The 18272-nt window shown below is 32.1% G+C and overlaps 1 protein-coding gene across 11 annotated transcripts in view; it reads right to left on the bottom strand.

The window, feature by feature from the left end:
• Positions 1–18272, bottom strand: part of LOC143918344 (potassium voltage-gated channel subfamily KQT member 1-like) — a 275499-nt gene that overhangs the window by 163552 nt on the left and 93675 nt on the right. The window lies entirely within an intron of this gene.

Below are 18272 nucleotides of genomic sequence, written 5' to 3'. Positions count from 1 at the left end.
ATACGCAGGTGTTTAGTAGAATTTGAAATTTGGCAAAATGCTAGAAAATAAAACCACAATTTTCCCCGAAAAGAACCGACTAGGAATAATCGTTAAAAGTTTATCGAACTTTTCCACTCAACCTAAGTTAACTTTGCTATTTAACACGTGCAAAACAAAAAAACAAACCACACAAAGTACCGAAAGCTCTCAGATTATAATCGCACATCCAAAAGATCCTATACTTCCCTTTTCGAAAAGAAAAAAAAGAAGTCACAGACTGAACCACAACTTATACCCATTTATTTTTTCGTCCATTTGTATATGTCGAAAACATCGTTTTTTTCCCCTTTGGTCAGGGTCGTAATGTTAATCGATGTCTGTGAAGGGGGGTCGTGAATTTCGAAATAAGACCGGTCACAGCTTTCGCCCTCGTATTAAATAATATCTTCGAAGGGTTCACAAAAAAAAAAAGCGAGTTTCCGCCGCCAACAAACAGCCGACGAGTTTACGAGGCCAGCAGCTGAGTTGCTACATCTGAAAATTTTACCCTTTTTAGTTCATAAAATTTCAGCAAAAAAGTTTTCAATAGTATTAATACGTCGCTGCAACTTTTCCGGTTCACGTTCTCGAATAGGGGTCTGCGATTTTCAAACGCCATAAAATATACCATTTTATTTCACACACTGAGAGTACTTCTTCCATACGAATTTATTCGATCTCATATTTTTATAATATATTGTACGAAAAAATCCAATGTATTCAACACGCAAACCCACCACTTCACACATATACATATATTGAATAGAACTTCAATAAAAAAAATAAAAATAAAAGCCGAATTTCCATCATCACATACATAATTGAAATGCAATTTTCCCACCAAAAATCACACCCAAAACGTACGTTCATATATATTTTTTAAATAGAATTAAAGTCAAAAGCACGCAGAAACTGTATTCAAACAATACGCCATACCATATAGAAAGATTTAAATGCATTACTAATTCACATTTTAATTTTCTTAATGGTGAAAACACCGACTGGCGAGATAATGAGATAACCCGCGGCCCCAAACTGTGCATATTTCAAAAACAACACTCGTGCATTCTCAATTAAAGGGATTCCTTTATTACATATATAAATATAATATTACAGAAAATTCCGCCAAAGTACAATTATACATATTATATATGTAAACATCATAATTAACCGCTTCAATATTGCAGGAGTATCGGATAATTTGATTTCAAAATTTGCAACGGTTGAATATCATAATTAATGCGATCACGCAATTACGGCAACATGAGATGTCTAATTATTTTATTATGCTACATTTCGTTATTATACATTTTAAATTGATGCGGGTCGTGTAATTATTAAGTCGAAACCCTTTCATATAGGAAATTGTATAATTTGTCACGTGATGAAATATCGTTCTATTTGACTTCAAACGTATACAGTACGTTTATTTATTATACATATATTTACATTACCCCCAAAACGTGTGGGAGCAATTGATCCAAAAGGCAAATTTCAAACAGCTCAAATGGCAATACATATATCATCACATTTAACATAATCTGGTAAAGGTTATGTCAATTTAGTCTATTAAATATAAATATATATATATACACACTTGTATGGAACTCATTTTGTGTTTTCCGCATCTTTTTTACTGATTTACTACTAATTTTGTTGAGATTTAATAAATTCTCATATATGTATATACATATGTACATATGAGCCGTTATATATTATTTGAAAGTGACTTTTAGTTCACTTTTCTTTTTATATAAGAAATATTACGCAAACATTAAATATAATGTTTTGCGTTTAAAAATATTTAAAAATATTGCTGGCCTGTAATACGTTTATTCTGCTTAGCGAGATTCTGGACATATGGAATTAAAAGAAGTGTCAACTAAGTTAAACAGAAATAGTGTTTTTGGAACTAAAAATTGGACTTCCGCCACTTTCGAATATAACGGCTCATAAACCATTAGACTGGAGCGAAAAACAATAATTTTGGATTATCACCGATGGACCTAGTGGAAAACTTTCGACCAATCAAATGTTAAATCTCCTGTGCCACGAACCAATCGATTTATTTCGATTAAAATATCAAAAAATCATATATGTATTTCCTTTTCGAGAACAGTTTTGATTAAAAAAGTAATAATAAATTTTGACTGATTAACGAGAATTCAAAGTCGTCGTTTCGCTAAAAAGTCCCCATATAACGTGCTCGCAATGGGTGAAGTTTGTATGGGAGAAACCTTATTTTCAGAAAATTTTTCATGTTGCCGTGACTATTTTGAAAATAAAAGTCGTTGAGAGCTTCTATAGAATAATATCACTAAATTTAAATAAGAAATCCTTTAAGAGTTATGTTAAAATTTGCTCGTGTAAGAACATTAGAAAGGATAAGAAGCATTTATTTTTATCAATATTTTATATTAAACTTGCACATGAGCAAATTTAATTTAATTTTTACATATGTATGTACTAACTAAACTTTTTTCCATTAAGATTTTACTACATTCATATATAATATTATACATGAAAACATCAAAATATATAGCGATGTTTTGTAATCTTATGTGTATGTGTGACGGTTTCAGATTAAATTGAAAAAAAAATAGATAAAAATGAGAATTTCAGATCCTACAAAAATACTAACAATTTTTACGGTAACAAAGCTCACATCTTACATCATAGATGCAACCATTACTTAATATCAATGCCACTATATTAAAAAATACAAACCTAAATATTCGACACATCCAACCTTTTTTCAACTAAAAACCTAACAGATTCCAACTTAAACCATTCCGAATATTTTATTCACCCTCACAAAGGTTTAAAAATCACCTATCCGAAAAAAATCGCCACCGTATCAGCATTTCTTACGTACAAACAGACGAATTTGTAAGCCGTCCTTCACGTTTGAAAATGAAGTCGTCGCAGACATGGGTCGCTTCAAACAAATTACACACATATCCACATACACACATAAAATATACAATATGTACATAGTCATGACTACATATTCCCATTTCAAATCTGACAAACCACAAAGGCGATTATGTTCGCGTGTACACGTGTGCAAACACGTACCTGGTGTAGTGCCACAAGGCGCGAGGGGGAAAATTGGAATTTCGAAAAATTTTCTCCGTTTTTTTCTCGAGTTTTACACACAACACTATATTCTGGAATTTTCACAACAGGAAGTCGCGATATAAGAGACTTTATAAAATGGCAATAAATATGAAAAAAATCCTAGCAAAATCCCAACGATTTCGCTCAGCTTTCCGAAGATGGATGATCCAACATATGAGCGAAAAGAACTTTGCGCGATTGCAAGCGATCGATCGTTAGGTAACTTCATTTGAAAGCATAGCAAATATGTATTTTGACCGAATTGCATTTTGACCTCAAAGCTACATATATACATAATGCACGTTCTTGCACATACTTGTGAATCAGTACATCCAAGTACTGACCACAGAGAGCCATCACACAGTACATAAAGTGTTCACTGAACAATTCAAACAGAAACTCATGGTTTCATTAAATTTCCATGATTATCAGTAATATTATTTTGAACGCAAAATTTTCAACTCAATAAATCACATGAAGTTTCCATACATAAATTTTCAAAGTATACACGTATTAAGCTAAGTATATGTACATATGTAAACTAGTTTTATATCCTCTATTATTACAAAAATGGCTGCTGTTATGCTCTCAACAAGATCATTGCAAAATACATATATAGATATGTATGCATGCACACATGCATATACACAATAAGAGATAAATTCCATTATTAATCCAACATAAGTGCATTAGACATCCCACGTATCCTTTTGTTCTGAACGTCTACACTTCACGGGCTTTTGAAATGTGCATTAATTTTAATCGGCTGAAACAAATAAATTTTAATGAAAACCGTGTCAGGTCTGAAAATTACATATATCGCGATTTTAATTGACCGTTTGAGCACACAAAGGGTTTGCACCCTTCGCGGTTTGTTTATTTCATCGTCGAGTTCGATTGAAATATTTACGACCCGCAACGCAATAATTCAAACGATGACAGAAGATACTCAAATTGTGATTTATGCCCGCTGATATATTATTATTTATATATATATATATATATATATATATATATATATATATATATATATATATATATATATATATATATATATGTATGTAAAATATTATATGTAATTTTGTACGTCTATCTCAAAATCCGCAAACCATGTAAACGATTTGTAATAATACCACACAATACCCAGTACATTATACGTACATACATAAAATATATGCAAAGGAAAACGCTTGAGTACACATAATATACATATGTGGGTAGATACATATTATACGAATAGACTTAGCATGAGCTCTTCAAAAGAAAAATAAATGTATACATATACATATGTGTATACATATATACATATATATGTGTGTGTGTGTATTTAATAAATACTTTTTAAATAAAATTAAAAATTTAAATTATTTTACTATAAATTTACCTAATGAATCAAAATTGAATGAATATTAATATATAAAGATGAATTTTTGTTTTTTTTGATTTTCCGATATGCAAATCTGTTTAATATACATACATATGTATGTATGTATGTACATATGTACATATTCAATACTGTTTTCAAGCTTATTACCATCAAAATTGTATATATTTACACCGATATATTTAAATACAATCTAAATAAAGTAAATATATTCATAAAGACTATAAAAAAATTCTGAAATAGTTAGATTTCTCACTTTCATCCAATTTGATTAGTGAAATATAAAGTCATAAAATTTGGTAGTAGGACGCAAGAACAGCAACAATATATTGTTGTTATAATTTCATTAAATTTTATATGTAATGAAAAATTCACTAAATTTATTATGTCAAAAATAAATCAAGTAATGTTATATTTAATTGAAAAAAAAATCATTTAATTATTATAGTATTTTCATTACACATTGTTCATTACAATTTTTCTTAATAAACATCTCCAGCATATATTAACAATAGAAATAGGCTATTTTTCGATAAAATCAAATAACAATACACTATAAAAAGTGCAACAGAGCATTTGAACAAAAATAATATCATAAACTATCATATTATACTTCACGCCAAGCAAACATCGCTAGAAATAATTTCCAAAATATTCCCATTTCTACCGCATTCGGTACACACCAAAGGATACGAATATTGACAAAAGGCAAACACTCCATTTCCAGAAAAAAAAACCATTGAAACATTTTTACAAACACACACACACACATCGATTACGATATTTTATATCTAAATATACACATAGCAACAGTCCATTTTTAAATAAACCAAAAAAAAAATCATTACGAAACACTTACTACCTTCACGGTTAAAATATGTATAATATAATAGAATACGACACAATAGATATATTTCAACCGCTAATGGATGGCGTGTTAAATTCGTGCGATAAGTTGAAAAACAGAGAAACAATGTCGCACACACTTGTTAACCATTTTTCACGGTAAAAAAAATTCAACATGACAACCGAGAACGTCTTCGATTACACAACAATATAATATATGCATAATACAAAGCGAACACAATCGAAGGACGTGGAAGAAAAAGCAGAAGCAAAAAAAAAAGATTCCATCGAGCGCAGCGTGTAATGCAATTTTCCATTTAAAAAGCGAACTAAAAGAAGAGCCGTTCGCTTCCGAAATCGCATAGTAAAATTTTATTTCTCGCGGATAACCCTCGTTTATCTAGTGCTGTGGTCCCCAATCTTTGACTTTGAAATCCCAAGCTTTCATAATATTGGAAGAATTGTATTTGTAATTAAAAAACCCTCAAAACAACTTCTACACTTTCAACTGCACTTATTAAGATCGTACATTTCTTGAAATATGTGCCTTAAAAAACCTTTTTTTATTTAAAAATATTTGGGAGATATGGCAAACCCGATGCATTATAAAATATTGCTATTATTTTGGACAAATCTGAAATCAATTTTTGTAAATAAGCAGCTCTCATCGATTCTTTGATTTTTGATTTTTAAATGCTTTTTGTTATTACTAAATTATGTTCACAATACATCTTATATCTATTTAATAGCTACTGATGTACTGATCATTTTCTATTTTACAATGTTAATTTAATTTTGTTAGTAATCATAGTATTATATTATTATAATGTTAATATGTACAGCGTAATAGGAAAAAGAGCTCAAAAACCTATTTACAATTCTTATAAATGCTCATAATACATCTAATACATAATATTGATTAAAGAGTCTCTAAAGTCGACGACCTAAAGCAGATTGTGTTTAGGTAATCTGTGTTTATACCTGAAGGGTATAGACATTTCATTGTAATCACCAAAACTCTTCACAAGTGTGTTAGTATGGTTATTAGTGATTCTGTCATAGAATCTACTGGCTAGTTTGTTAGTAATGTCTGTAACAAACGGAATATTATTTTTCGCATGCAGTTTTTTCAAGTTAGTATATATGGGTGTATTATAAATTATTTTTTGGGATTTATTTTGTATTATTTGGAGTTTGGAAAGGTTAGTATTCGAGGCGTTATTCCATACAGGTGAAGCATAGGTTAATAATGGTAATATGACCGCGCGATATAATTTTCATCGATTCTTTAATGAATAAGCCACGCGTAAGAAAATAAATAATACGAATGTAAATTTTCAACTCGATGCGATCAGTAGTTTGGAAAAAATGGTGTCACAACATTTTTTACTTTTCTAAGGGGAAAAAATCCCACTTCCGGCTTATCAAATTTATTCATTTTTTTTTTGTTCGCGTAACATTGATTCAAGGATTAGGTATACTGGAATTTTTTCGTGAAGGATACACATATTTTAAAGGTCGAAAAAAATAGTCAAGAGTAAGTTGCCACTTCCGGTTGACGGATCTTCACTAAATTTTACATGTTACTTGGCAATAAGCTTAAGCTTAAATTTATTATATTTTCTACATGAAACAAGCAAACATATGTATTTAGAAATTCATGCAACCATACATAAGTTCCACGCAAATATTGGTAAAAGACAAGAAAAGTCAAGAACAAAAATCAGTCTTGCGCAGGCAATGAAAGTCGCAATATTTTTCCAAATTTTTTTTTCATATACCCCGATTGGGAATCGCTAATCCAGTGCTTTACACCATTCGAATTGTGGCGATGCAAGCGGTTGTGCATTTTTAATAGTTGCATTTTTCGCATGCGCGCAAACAACACAGCTCGCGTTGTGGCTAACACAATTATATATTTAAACCCTACCTTCGAATTCACCGTTGTAATTTTTCATTAAAAAGACGTATGCGAACTTTAGTACTTTCGCAAAACGAACGGTAGTGTTTTATTCATTTAATCAATGTAGATATACATATGTACGTACATATGGACATGCGAGTACTTCTACTATCGATCGAAATTAATCACGTTACAACAAAAGACCGTTGATTCTCCCCCGACGACGGCCGTGCTATTTCTAATTAAAGTTTCATAAAACAATAATTCAAGCATTCATTATTAGCGATGAGGTCAATAATAAAACCGCTTTTAACAAAGTGCTTCTGCTTTCATTATCGACAGGGCAATAAATTATAATAACGTTCGATCTGTTCTTCTACAACTTCTATTCCGATTCATTCCGCAATAAATATACTGATCGTTCCTACAAATTTATTGACCCTCTTCATTGAATCATTTATATGGTTCTAGTATAACTAGATTAGAGCAGGGATGGTGAAACATTTCGCCAAACGCTATATTACGGGGACGAGCTTTACAGCTATATCGTCATAAATGAAGGAACTACAGACAATTAATATCAAACATCCGACGTTAAATTCTTGAATTTAACGTCCAGATAGCTGAAATTAAAGAAGTCATTTATACAACATATGTATATGTATGTAACTTACAGAAGTTGATCCAATAACTTTTTTTTATGTTGAGACAGTAAAATATAACTATACTCTAAATTTAATTACATAGGTCGGTTTAAAAAAACGGTAGGGTGACCCAGAAGAAGTAAGAAAACGTGAAATGCAATATGTAAGAAGATGTATCTCAAGGTAGACCAGGATCAACCAAAGTCATTAAAGCCCGGGATCAATCTCAGATAAGATGAAAATGGATTGTGAAGGGGTAATAGTTTTAATGGAACAACCAATCTCAACAGTAGCAATCTGAAATTAAAAGTCTTCCTCGACCATTTCATCGCCGTGCGTCAACCGGTGGACGCTTGAGCTAGGTTCAAAATTGCAACGCGCCCGCCCGTGGACACATACTAATTACACCTCAGAGTGAAATTCAATTTAGATTTCTTTCATAAATGACATTTATAATAATGATTATTTTTTTTATAATGAGTGTTCGGATATTTCCAATAGAAGTGTCAACAAAAACCTGCGGTGATTATTTTGTTTAAGTAAAGCTACTACTTATATGCAATTTTTAACTTGAAAACACAAAAAAATCAAGATAAAGAAGCAAATATGTGGTTGAATTATTGCTATTCATTGTTTTATATACATATATTTACCATTTTTTGTCATTTTTTTTGTTTTTACTGTACGTATACTAGTGGTTTTACCCGACTTCGCTCGGTATTTGTAATATAAACCGCTTAAACATGACTAATCTAATAGTAAACATTTTATTAATTTTATTTGAATAGTTTTTATTTTATATATTTATATACATTTATTTGAATACTCATTTGTTTTTTTTTTATTAAATTGACTGTCACGAACAAACAAACATATATACAGACATATATAAGTCTCTTTTGAAATTATATGTATACCAGAATCTGGCGGCCCTCCCCCCCCCCCAACGCCTTCGCCATCGGCGCCGTCGCTCCCGGGAGCGCAGCTCTAAGGGCTTTGCCCTCTAGGGCTTCGCCCTCGGCGCCTTCGCCCCAGGGACTTCGAATCATTTGAATCGAAAAAAATCGAATCATTTGTTTGATGTCGTCATGAATTTACGAACGAACCAACCAATGTTACATACAAAGTCTCTTTCCAAATTATATATTAGATTACCACGCGGTGATCACTTTAATAGGAATTTAAATATTTTCTTTCATAGTTGTACCTTTCCAATTTCACTCTATTTCTCTTTTATTGTATTTTTATTCTGTATGTGTGCCATTATATTTAAAATTGTATTTACAAATAAAAATAATAAAAAAAAAAACAATTGAAAATATAATTGTAATGCAACAAATCAGATCAACACTCAATTAAGGTATATAAGGTAAATACTAGTTCCAACATGTATGCAAACAATGGCACCTATAGAAAATTCGGGTTGCCGGTACCTGCTGTGCTAATATGAATAGACCTTAATAAGTAATTTATAATGGCGAATCGTGTCGACAAACTCGTCACCGCTGGACAGACGGAAATTTGCAGGCTACGCTTACATCGCTTACCAATCGTACCCTTAAAGCTAAAATTTGTAACATATCCTCCCCCTCCTCCCCTCCCCTTTCCTCGTACCTACATACATGCAAGTTGTTGTATACATGTAATATGCTATGCAGGTATTTTTCGCTTTGACAAATCACAAGGATTTGTTGCATGCAAGTCCGGGAAGCTTACTGTGAAAAAAAGCTTACTGTGAATTGCACGCCTTATTCTGGAATTGCAATGCATGTCGGGTTCAGCTAGTCAATTATGTATATAATACTTACGCGAGTAGACCGGGTCGATATATTATACTTTCACCTGTATTTATTATAATCACTCTACGTTGATATGTAAAATCATGACATTGAACTATGTATGCATTTCCTCAAGCAACACATCATATAATGTTGATACGTTTTGTTGCACAAGCCCGCATTGCTGCAAGTATGTACATACATACATATATGCGCATATATGTATAGGTAAATACATGTATGCGCATCTTGCGCGATAACCATTTTAGCACCGCGGAACTAGATTAAATTTTGATGGATATTGTGAAAGTTTTACGTGCCGACACTAAAACCATCAGCCTTTGCCGATTTGAAAGTTGCCGCGTACACAAAGAACCTATTATCTATTTTGCCCAGTGGCGTAGCTACCATTGCGCAGAGTGATGCAAAGCATCACGACGGGCCCATGCTCGACATGGGCCCAAATTTTTAAACTGAAAAATATTATTATCCATCTAAATATATCGAATACTAGATGAACCCGGCATGCGTTGCAATGCCACAACAACGCGTGCAATTCCCGTTCCCGTTCCACAGACATTCAATTTCATATATAGGTATAGATATATTTGTTGACGTGGTCCATCCGCTGAATGGTCAGTACATTCGAGTGCGAGGTAGGCGTGGCGCGATTATTGTCACACTCGCGGCGTGATGTGTTGAAGGCGGGATGGGATAGCTTTACTTTCTCGTCAGTAAAATCGTAATTATTAATATTACCATTAAGCGGTTTTTTCCCGTTTTTCACAGTTATCTTCCCGGACATGCATACAACAAATCCTGAAAGTTCCATCGTAATCGGTTCAGTGGTTTAGGAGCCTTTTTGAGACAAACACAGACATTCAATTTTATATATATATATATATATATATATATATATATATATATATATATAAAATTGAATGTCTAATATATATATATATATATATATATATATATATATATATATATATATATATATATATATATATATATATATATATATATATATATATATATATATATATATATATATATATATATATATATATATATAATGAAAAATTGAATATATATATATATATATATATATATATATATATATATATATATATATATATATATATATATAGATTGAAACAGAACAGAACAGAAAATGACAAAATAGTTTCTCACATATTCCAACACAGGTCAGGTCCAACACATTTGATGCTACATACATACATACATATGTATAAGCTAAGCTGCGTATGACATATTTAGTTATACAGTCAATTACAAATGGGGCGTGTAACCGCTCGAGTAGGAAAATATTGCAGAAACGAGAACTTACTTTAGACGAAGCCTTTGGTATTAAATTGTATAAATTAGAATGTTAGTAAATTATGAAATTCATTCAAAGAAATAAAACCAGAAGCGAAAAAAAATGGCCAGGAAGCTTAAATGATGATTTTGAAAAAAAAAGTCAAAATATCATTAAACGTCTTCCTCATGAGCTAGCATCCGATTACAACTATTCCGAGTAAATGTATTTTATAACATTATTGACAATGTAACCATTCAACTTAAAAGTCGCTTTCAAGGAATTCAGTTAGTTAAAAACTATTTCAGTTTTCTTGGACTTCGCACTATTATGAATTCATCAAAAGAAAATATTTTGGAAAATTATTTAAAATTAACGAAAAAATATCCAGAAGTTTTCTCAGATCAATTTGATGATCAGTTCATTCAAGTTATTTCATTATTGAAAAACGATTTCACTGAAAACATGACCATAAAATAACTTTCACAAAATACAGTTGTTCAGAAAGTGAATTTTCGGAAGTTTATGTCGTGTTTATGTTACTTTTTACTTAACTAATAACAGTGGCGAGTGTTGAAGGATCTTTCAGTAAATTAAAAATGATTAAAAACTACAAAATAAACTCTATCGGACAATCAAGGCTAAATAATCTTGCATTGTTGGCCATTGAACATAAATGAACGACAAAATTAGAAGTTAAAAATTTAATTAGTGAATATGAAAGCAGGAAAGAAAAAATATTAAAAATTTGTGAGCTTATTTCTAATTTTTTTTTCTATTTTTATATGAATATTTATTATGTCAAGTATGTACATTAATTTATTTCATTTCGTATTTAAAAAAAATATTAAGTAGCCCTTACGTAATTTTTGCATCAGGGCCCAAAATTTCTAGCTACGCCACTGACTTTGCCACAATGAAATCCGAAACGTATTACAGAAACACGCTGCGCGAACATTTTCATAAAACCACTTTATTGCTGTCTGGGAACATTGTCACATAATTGGAGAACTTCTCTGTATTCATTTATGTGAAGTGCAGGCTGTGTCATCAACCTCTGTGTGACAAACCATTTTCGGGATAAAAAATGCACTTCTGCAAAATGGATCCGAACCACGCGAGTATTTTGACACCGGAAACTTTATACAAATAATAAACATATTTACATACATAATTAAGTATAAAATAAAAATATATAAAATTAACGCGTGATATTAACTTGTCAATTCAGATAAACTCATATGAGTAATATTTTATTTTATTTATTTAAGTTTAAATCTGGACCATTGTGGCATTACAGGTGTCCCTAATGCGCCACAATGTTCGAAAAAATACAGAAAGATGAGAAAAATAAAAAATATACACATATGTATATATCAGTGGCGTACGGTGGGTGTTGGTGTTGGGTGTGCTGTGTATGAAAAACTGTTTTTACGAAAGCGTAATTGAAAAAATCATGTCTAAAGATCGAAGAATCAAATTAATTTATAAATAATAACAAAGTTCGTTTTAAAAAATATCACATTTTTTTCATACACAGTGCACCCAACATCAACACCACCGTACGCCACTGTTATGTATATACACAGACTAAAACTAGATTTTTACATAATCATAAAAAAAACAATAGCATTATAGTAATAGCAGATAAAGTAAAATTATCACAAAATAAAATAAAAATTAGGGGTGGTCTTGCATCTACAGCCAGCACCAATAAATAAGAAGAGAGAAGATCAAAATTCCACTCATATATCACATTTAATTACGAAAATAATGATGAGCGCAGGCTACCAGATAAATAGGATAAAATAATCCACGATAACCTACACTCCCTGAGGAGGAAAATATCACATTCAGGCTCAGCAACAACGATTTCATTGAGAAGTCGAGTAACTCTTGGAATAGGTACCATTCGATAAAGAACGGTGCGAGCAGGAGGTACAATCATCAAACGATGATGTCTACCACGCACACAATATTACTAGGGACATAATGTCCCAACTCTTCCATCAACCACGGGCATGAAGTATTACCACGTAGAAGCTGAAGAACAAAAGGAATTAATGAGAAGTTTCTCCGAAGTTTGGAGGCATTATACCTAATCATGTCCAAAAGGAAAGGAGTACGGTAAATATATGGATAATACCCATACCCTTTCCTACATAGGAAACGAGGAAATTCTTTTTGCACTTTTTCAATCATTAATATAAGCTAATGATATAAATAAACATGTACGTATATACATATTATATAATATAAAGCCTATTTGACTGCATTGCAAATAGCTACTCGATACTCACAAATACAGATAAGAGTCAAACACCTCAAATAGACCTACAGAAGTTACGTATAGATGTTGACTGATTGAAGTTAACCTGCAATTTAAATATCAATCAAGTCAAGTCGTTGGAGACGCAAGTGGTTCACTTGTGCAAGTCAATTCCTTCACCATTAAAATACATAACATCACCGGCAAAAGATTCACTTGAACTCTTGTAATAGCATCTTGTGAACATCACACATTTTCACAGCCACACACAATTACCCGAACATATAACATTATATGTTCGGATGTTACTTTCATCTTACATACGTATATCCCAACTTAACATGCCACTCCATTTACATACATCGTAAATGAATTCATATGAGTCACAAGCATGCAAATAAACAAAAATAACAAAGAAGAATCAAAAAATATCATCAAAGTTCCATCACATCGCGTCACTCAACTGCGCCCTCATTCTAATCATTCAACTACATACATATATATTTTCTTTAAATGTATAAAATTTGTATTAGAATAAATTTATTTATTTATTTTTACAATTTACACCCATTTTTACTAACACGACATATATTGTCAAAATTATACATAGCTATTATTCAAAGTAAACCAATCATAATATAGACATCTATGGACAAATTTTTGCAGCATTTTTAAATATCGACAAATAATGAGATGTTGTATGCTCAAACTTTGCGAGAAATAGGACAGGATTGCCAATTTGTTGGAAAAATTTCCAATGAAATCAGATAAATTGGCAAACTCTGATAGGAAACTATCGACTTTGGAGGCACATATCCAAGATCCGGCCAGCAACAAAGTCAGGCATAGAACCCGTGGCCACACAATTGAAAGCACCATGTTATGAAAGATCTATGTTACTGTCATTTGTAAATCTCGTATGTACAAATGGCAGTACCATTATAACGTTTAAATCGAATCAAAATCGGAGAGCTTCGACCTTTTGATTGCCACGTTCTATGCGAGAGCATAAATTGTCACCCCCATACAGAAAAAGGGACACTTTTAGACTATATTCATGCGTTAAAAAAGGCGTAATAAAATACAATAATAGAAGAAGATCTTTTAAAACGATTTACGCTAGCACAAAAGCGTTGTCATGTACGCGCCATAATACACATACATAACAAGAGCACATTTTACACGGTTCACGTAATACAATGTGTAATATATACAAATTTTCGATTATATATGGAAAACTTGCTTCAGACTATTTCGCGCATAATGCACGGAGAATAGAAAAACGTTTTTCCTCGCATGCTATTATAATGCTAATCGCAATATTTCCGTGCAAAACCACCACCGTCTCTAAAATCCGCGAAGTTGGATTGTGTTTTTCCGAAATTTAAATTTGAAAAACGGAGGCGGTTCGGGCAAATTGAGCTCGCTCTGAATAATGCGTTTGTCTGCGAAGATCGCACAGACACGCGTATCTATGAAAATCTATTATATCGCTTCGAGAAGGCTTGTTAAACTAACATCGGCGAAATTACTCATGCAACACAGCTGTTGGCCCGCGTTTTCCGAAGAAAAATGAAAAACGATTCAAAGTGTCGCATATGTAGCGAAGTGCCGAAAGTGGAACGCCGAAAAAAAATTCAAACCTCATCAACCTGTCGTTTTCTTTTTAAAAAACGATCCCGCTTAATTCCAAACACACGAAAACATTTTTTTACTAATTATCTTGTTTTTGACACTGGCGACCATATCCGTCTTCCGTCAATTTTGGAGCAAATGATTTTTCCAAGAAATATTTTTGTTAAAAATAGTGAAAATAAATCACGTTTGGCATTTTCAATTTCTTCAATTTAAAAGTCACAAAAAAGTCCTTTCTCACACATATCAATCTGCCGTGTATCTTTTTCACAGGTTATTATTTCATGTTTGCCATACAGTCTACATGTATCAATATATGGTAGAATTTCACAAAACTGATTTTTTATTGATAAATTATACAAGTATCATCCTATACCGATATGCAATATAAGTATAACGGGTTCAAAAAGCTTCATGGTTGGGTATGAATTTCTCAGTAAAGTAAAGATATACCTACATACATATATCGGGCGCGTCTATATCGTGAGTTTTTAATAGACTTGAATATTTTTCCTTTTCCCAAGATTGGAAATTCACCTCAAAGAATACCATTTTGAAGAACACAACCAGGTGAAAGCAATTCCGGTATCTGAGTTCCAGAACTAGTACTATGAAGAGAGGAAAACCCGTATCTAGTGATGAGTACGATTACTTCTTTGAGGGAAACAAAATGAAGTTATAATTTAAAATAATTAAAAAAATTATTTAAAAAACGTATCATTCAATTATAGGGAATACGTAATGAGAAGAGTATTCGACGGATGGGAAGGTGGAATAAAAATAGGCGCCAGAAAGATTTCTAACATAAGATACGCAGACGTTAATGGCCTCAATGAGGATGAAATACCTGAACTATTTCGTAGATTAGAGATAGGGAGTAGACACCTGTATTTGAGACTCTCATAAAGTTCAACGCTCTAAAAGACTATGAGAAAGTCGACGATTTTATCTACCTAGGTACTTTAATCTCAAGGGAAGGAGGATGCCAATCGGAAATCTGCTATTGTTTTTTATGATTATGTATACATGTTTATATATACATTTTTATATTATACATTTTGACATATATTATACATTTTTGTTTTTGTATACATATATCGACTATTGCATTATTGTATGACTCGGTGGTTGCGTTTATGTTTAGCACCGAGAGGTTACCGGGCTCGATCCCGTGCTAATTTATAATACTGCTGGTCAGACTTGACAGATATTTGTGACTCCAAGTCAATCGTTTCCTATCAATCAGAGTTTGCCAAGTTATCTGATGTCATTTTTGAAACGGTTTCTTCGTCAAATTGGAAAAATCTCACCCTACCCACTATGTCACAAATATCTGAATTTGATTTATGTACAATATGTTAAAATGTATGTACAAGTCTAAATCCATACATGTCTCTACGGATTAATTCATTAATTAATTAATTGTTAATTTCGTTTTATTCAGCCTCTCGAAATACAGCGACTGTAATAAAAAAAAATTACGTCCTATCGATAAGAACTTCAGTAACAGATACTAAGTTTCAGTTCGATAGGACTAACGGTGTTCAAAAAATCGCCAAAGTACACAGACACACACACACATTTTTTCTAGATGATGAAAACGTGATCAGTAAAGACACGTATTTTGGGCATCTATTTTTGTCAATTTTAGCATTTTAGCGTTTTAGGGCATTAAAAAAACTTTAGTAAAAAAACTATATTAAAAAAAACACAAGTAAAATAAATGTATATAAACAAATAATAAAATTATTGAAATAAAAAGGCAATTTAATCAATATTTCAACAACAAATGTACAAATGTGTGGGATTAAAATTTCAATCAAAATGATTTCAATGATTGGGGTTTCAATCAAAATTATGATCCCGGCTTAAACTAATGTAATTAAATATATTACTAAGAGATGTGGGCCGCCTTGGTATGCATGTGATGATCTAAAAGCGGCCCATACCTCTTAGTAATATATTTAATTACATTAGTTTAAGCCGGGATCATAACTTTGATTGAAACCCCAATCATTGAAATCTTCCCGTATGTGCGCGCGCAGAATACGGGAGGAAAAGCCTGTTCCTCTTGTTCCCGTTGTATCCTGCTCGCACAAATTAAGTGAGTATGTACCGTTTACCATGCACCCTTTTTTTATCTTTCGACTTAAGATCTTTCGATTTTCAATCTTTGCCTTCCGATATTTGCGTTTTCGGGCGTTTCACATTCGGGCCCGTGACGGAGACCGGTTATAAATATATACTAACTAAATAATAAATATATAAAATAAACAAAAAATTGATACACAAAGAACGAATGAATGGTACAATGAAACCCTAGTTTTTGAAAATGCAATCAAAACTAAACAAATTCCACAAGAAAAACGTAGTAAGATACGCCGAGTCAAGTCGTATAAATTTAACGAGTGCATACTCATTCCTTTCAGAGACCATTTTCGTACTTTTTATTATACTTGTCTTTGGAAATGTATCGTACGTAAGAGCAAACGGTGCTCTTAACAATTACGTCTAAGTTCAGCACAAAATAATATAATCGACGAATTTCATTATCAAACTACAGCTACATATTCTCAAAATATACTAAACATTAACAGAATGGAAAGCAAAGAAATCCCATCATTGAAAATCCAATTACTAGTGCACTTCAGTGGTAACTTGAGTTGTCTGAGATCAGTCTGAACAATATAACGAACAGATCCTATTGCAATTACAAACTGCGATTGAAGTGGTAATTGAAATTCCGACACGTCAGAGTCCGAAAGCGGGATCAATGATTACACTGCACAATTGCATCCGGAAACTGAATGCATTTCCGACTCCGAAAGACTTTAAACATATTGCATCCATTGTTTAAGCATAATGTCACCATTGTTTCGACGCCTCGACGAAACTGAATTACCCGGTGTGCCATATAAATTATTGATCTATTAAGCACTTCTATGTACAAAAGCATGGGAAAAAGCTCCGGCCTGTAATTTAATGGGAATATTAAATTACCTTTGCGCATATAACGTGACGTTGCGATGACGTGAAAATTAAACTATCGCACGTACAACATAGGTACATTCATAAATGTGTACGTTATGGTTAAGGTAATATAATTTCAATGGACATCATGAATTGTACAATATTACAGTGACTTCAGTAGTAACTTGAGTTGTCTGAGATCAGTCTGAACAATATAACGAACAGATCCTATTGCAATTACAAACTGCGATTGAAGTGGTAATTGAAATTCCGATACTTTCACATTCTGGCCCGTGAGGTAGACCCAGTGGTCAGTAATCGATTCTGAGTTCGAATCAGTAAAAATCTGGAGTTCGAATTTCCACATGATCACAAAACTTC

The sequence above is a fragment of the Arctopsyche grandis genome, chromosome 10, assembly GCF_051622035.1.
Source record: "Arctopsyche grandis isolate Sample6627 chromosome 10, ASM5162203v2, whole genome shotgun sequence".
Classification (NCBI taxonomy): domain Eukaryota; kingdom Metazoa; phylum Arthropoda; class Insecta; order Trichoptera; family Hydropsychidae; genus Arctopsyche; species Arctopsyche grandis.
The sequence above is the reverse complement of the archived record's forward strand: the minus strand, read 5'-3'. Positions and strand labels throughout refer to the sequence as shown.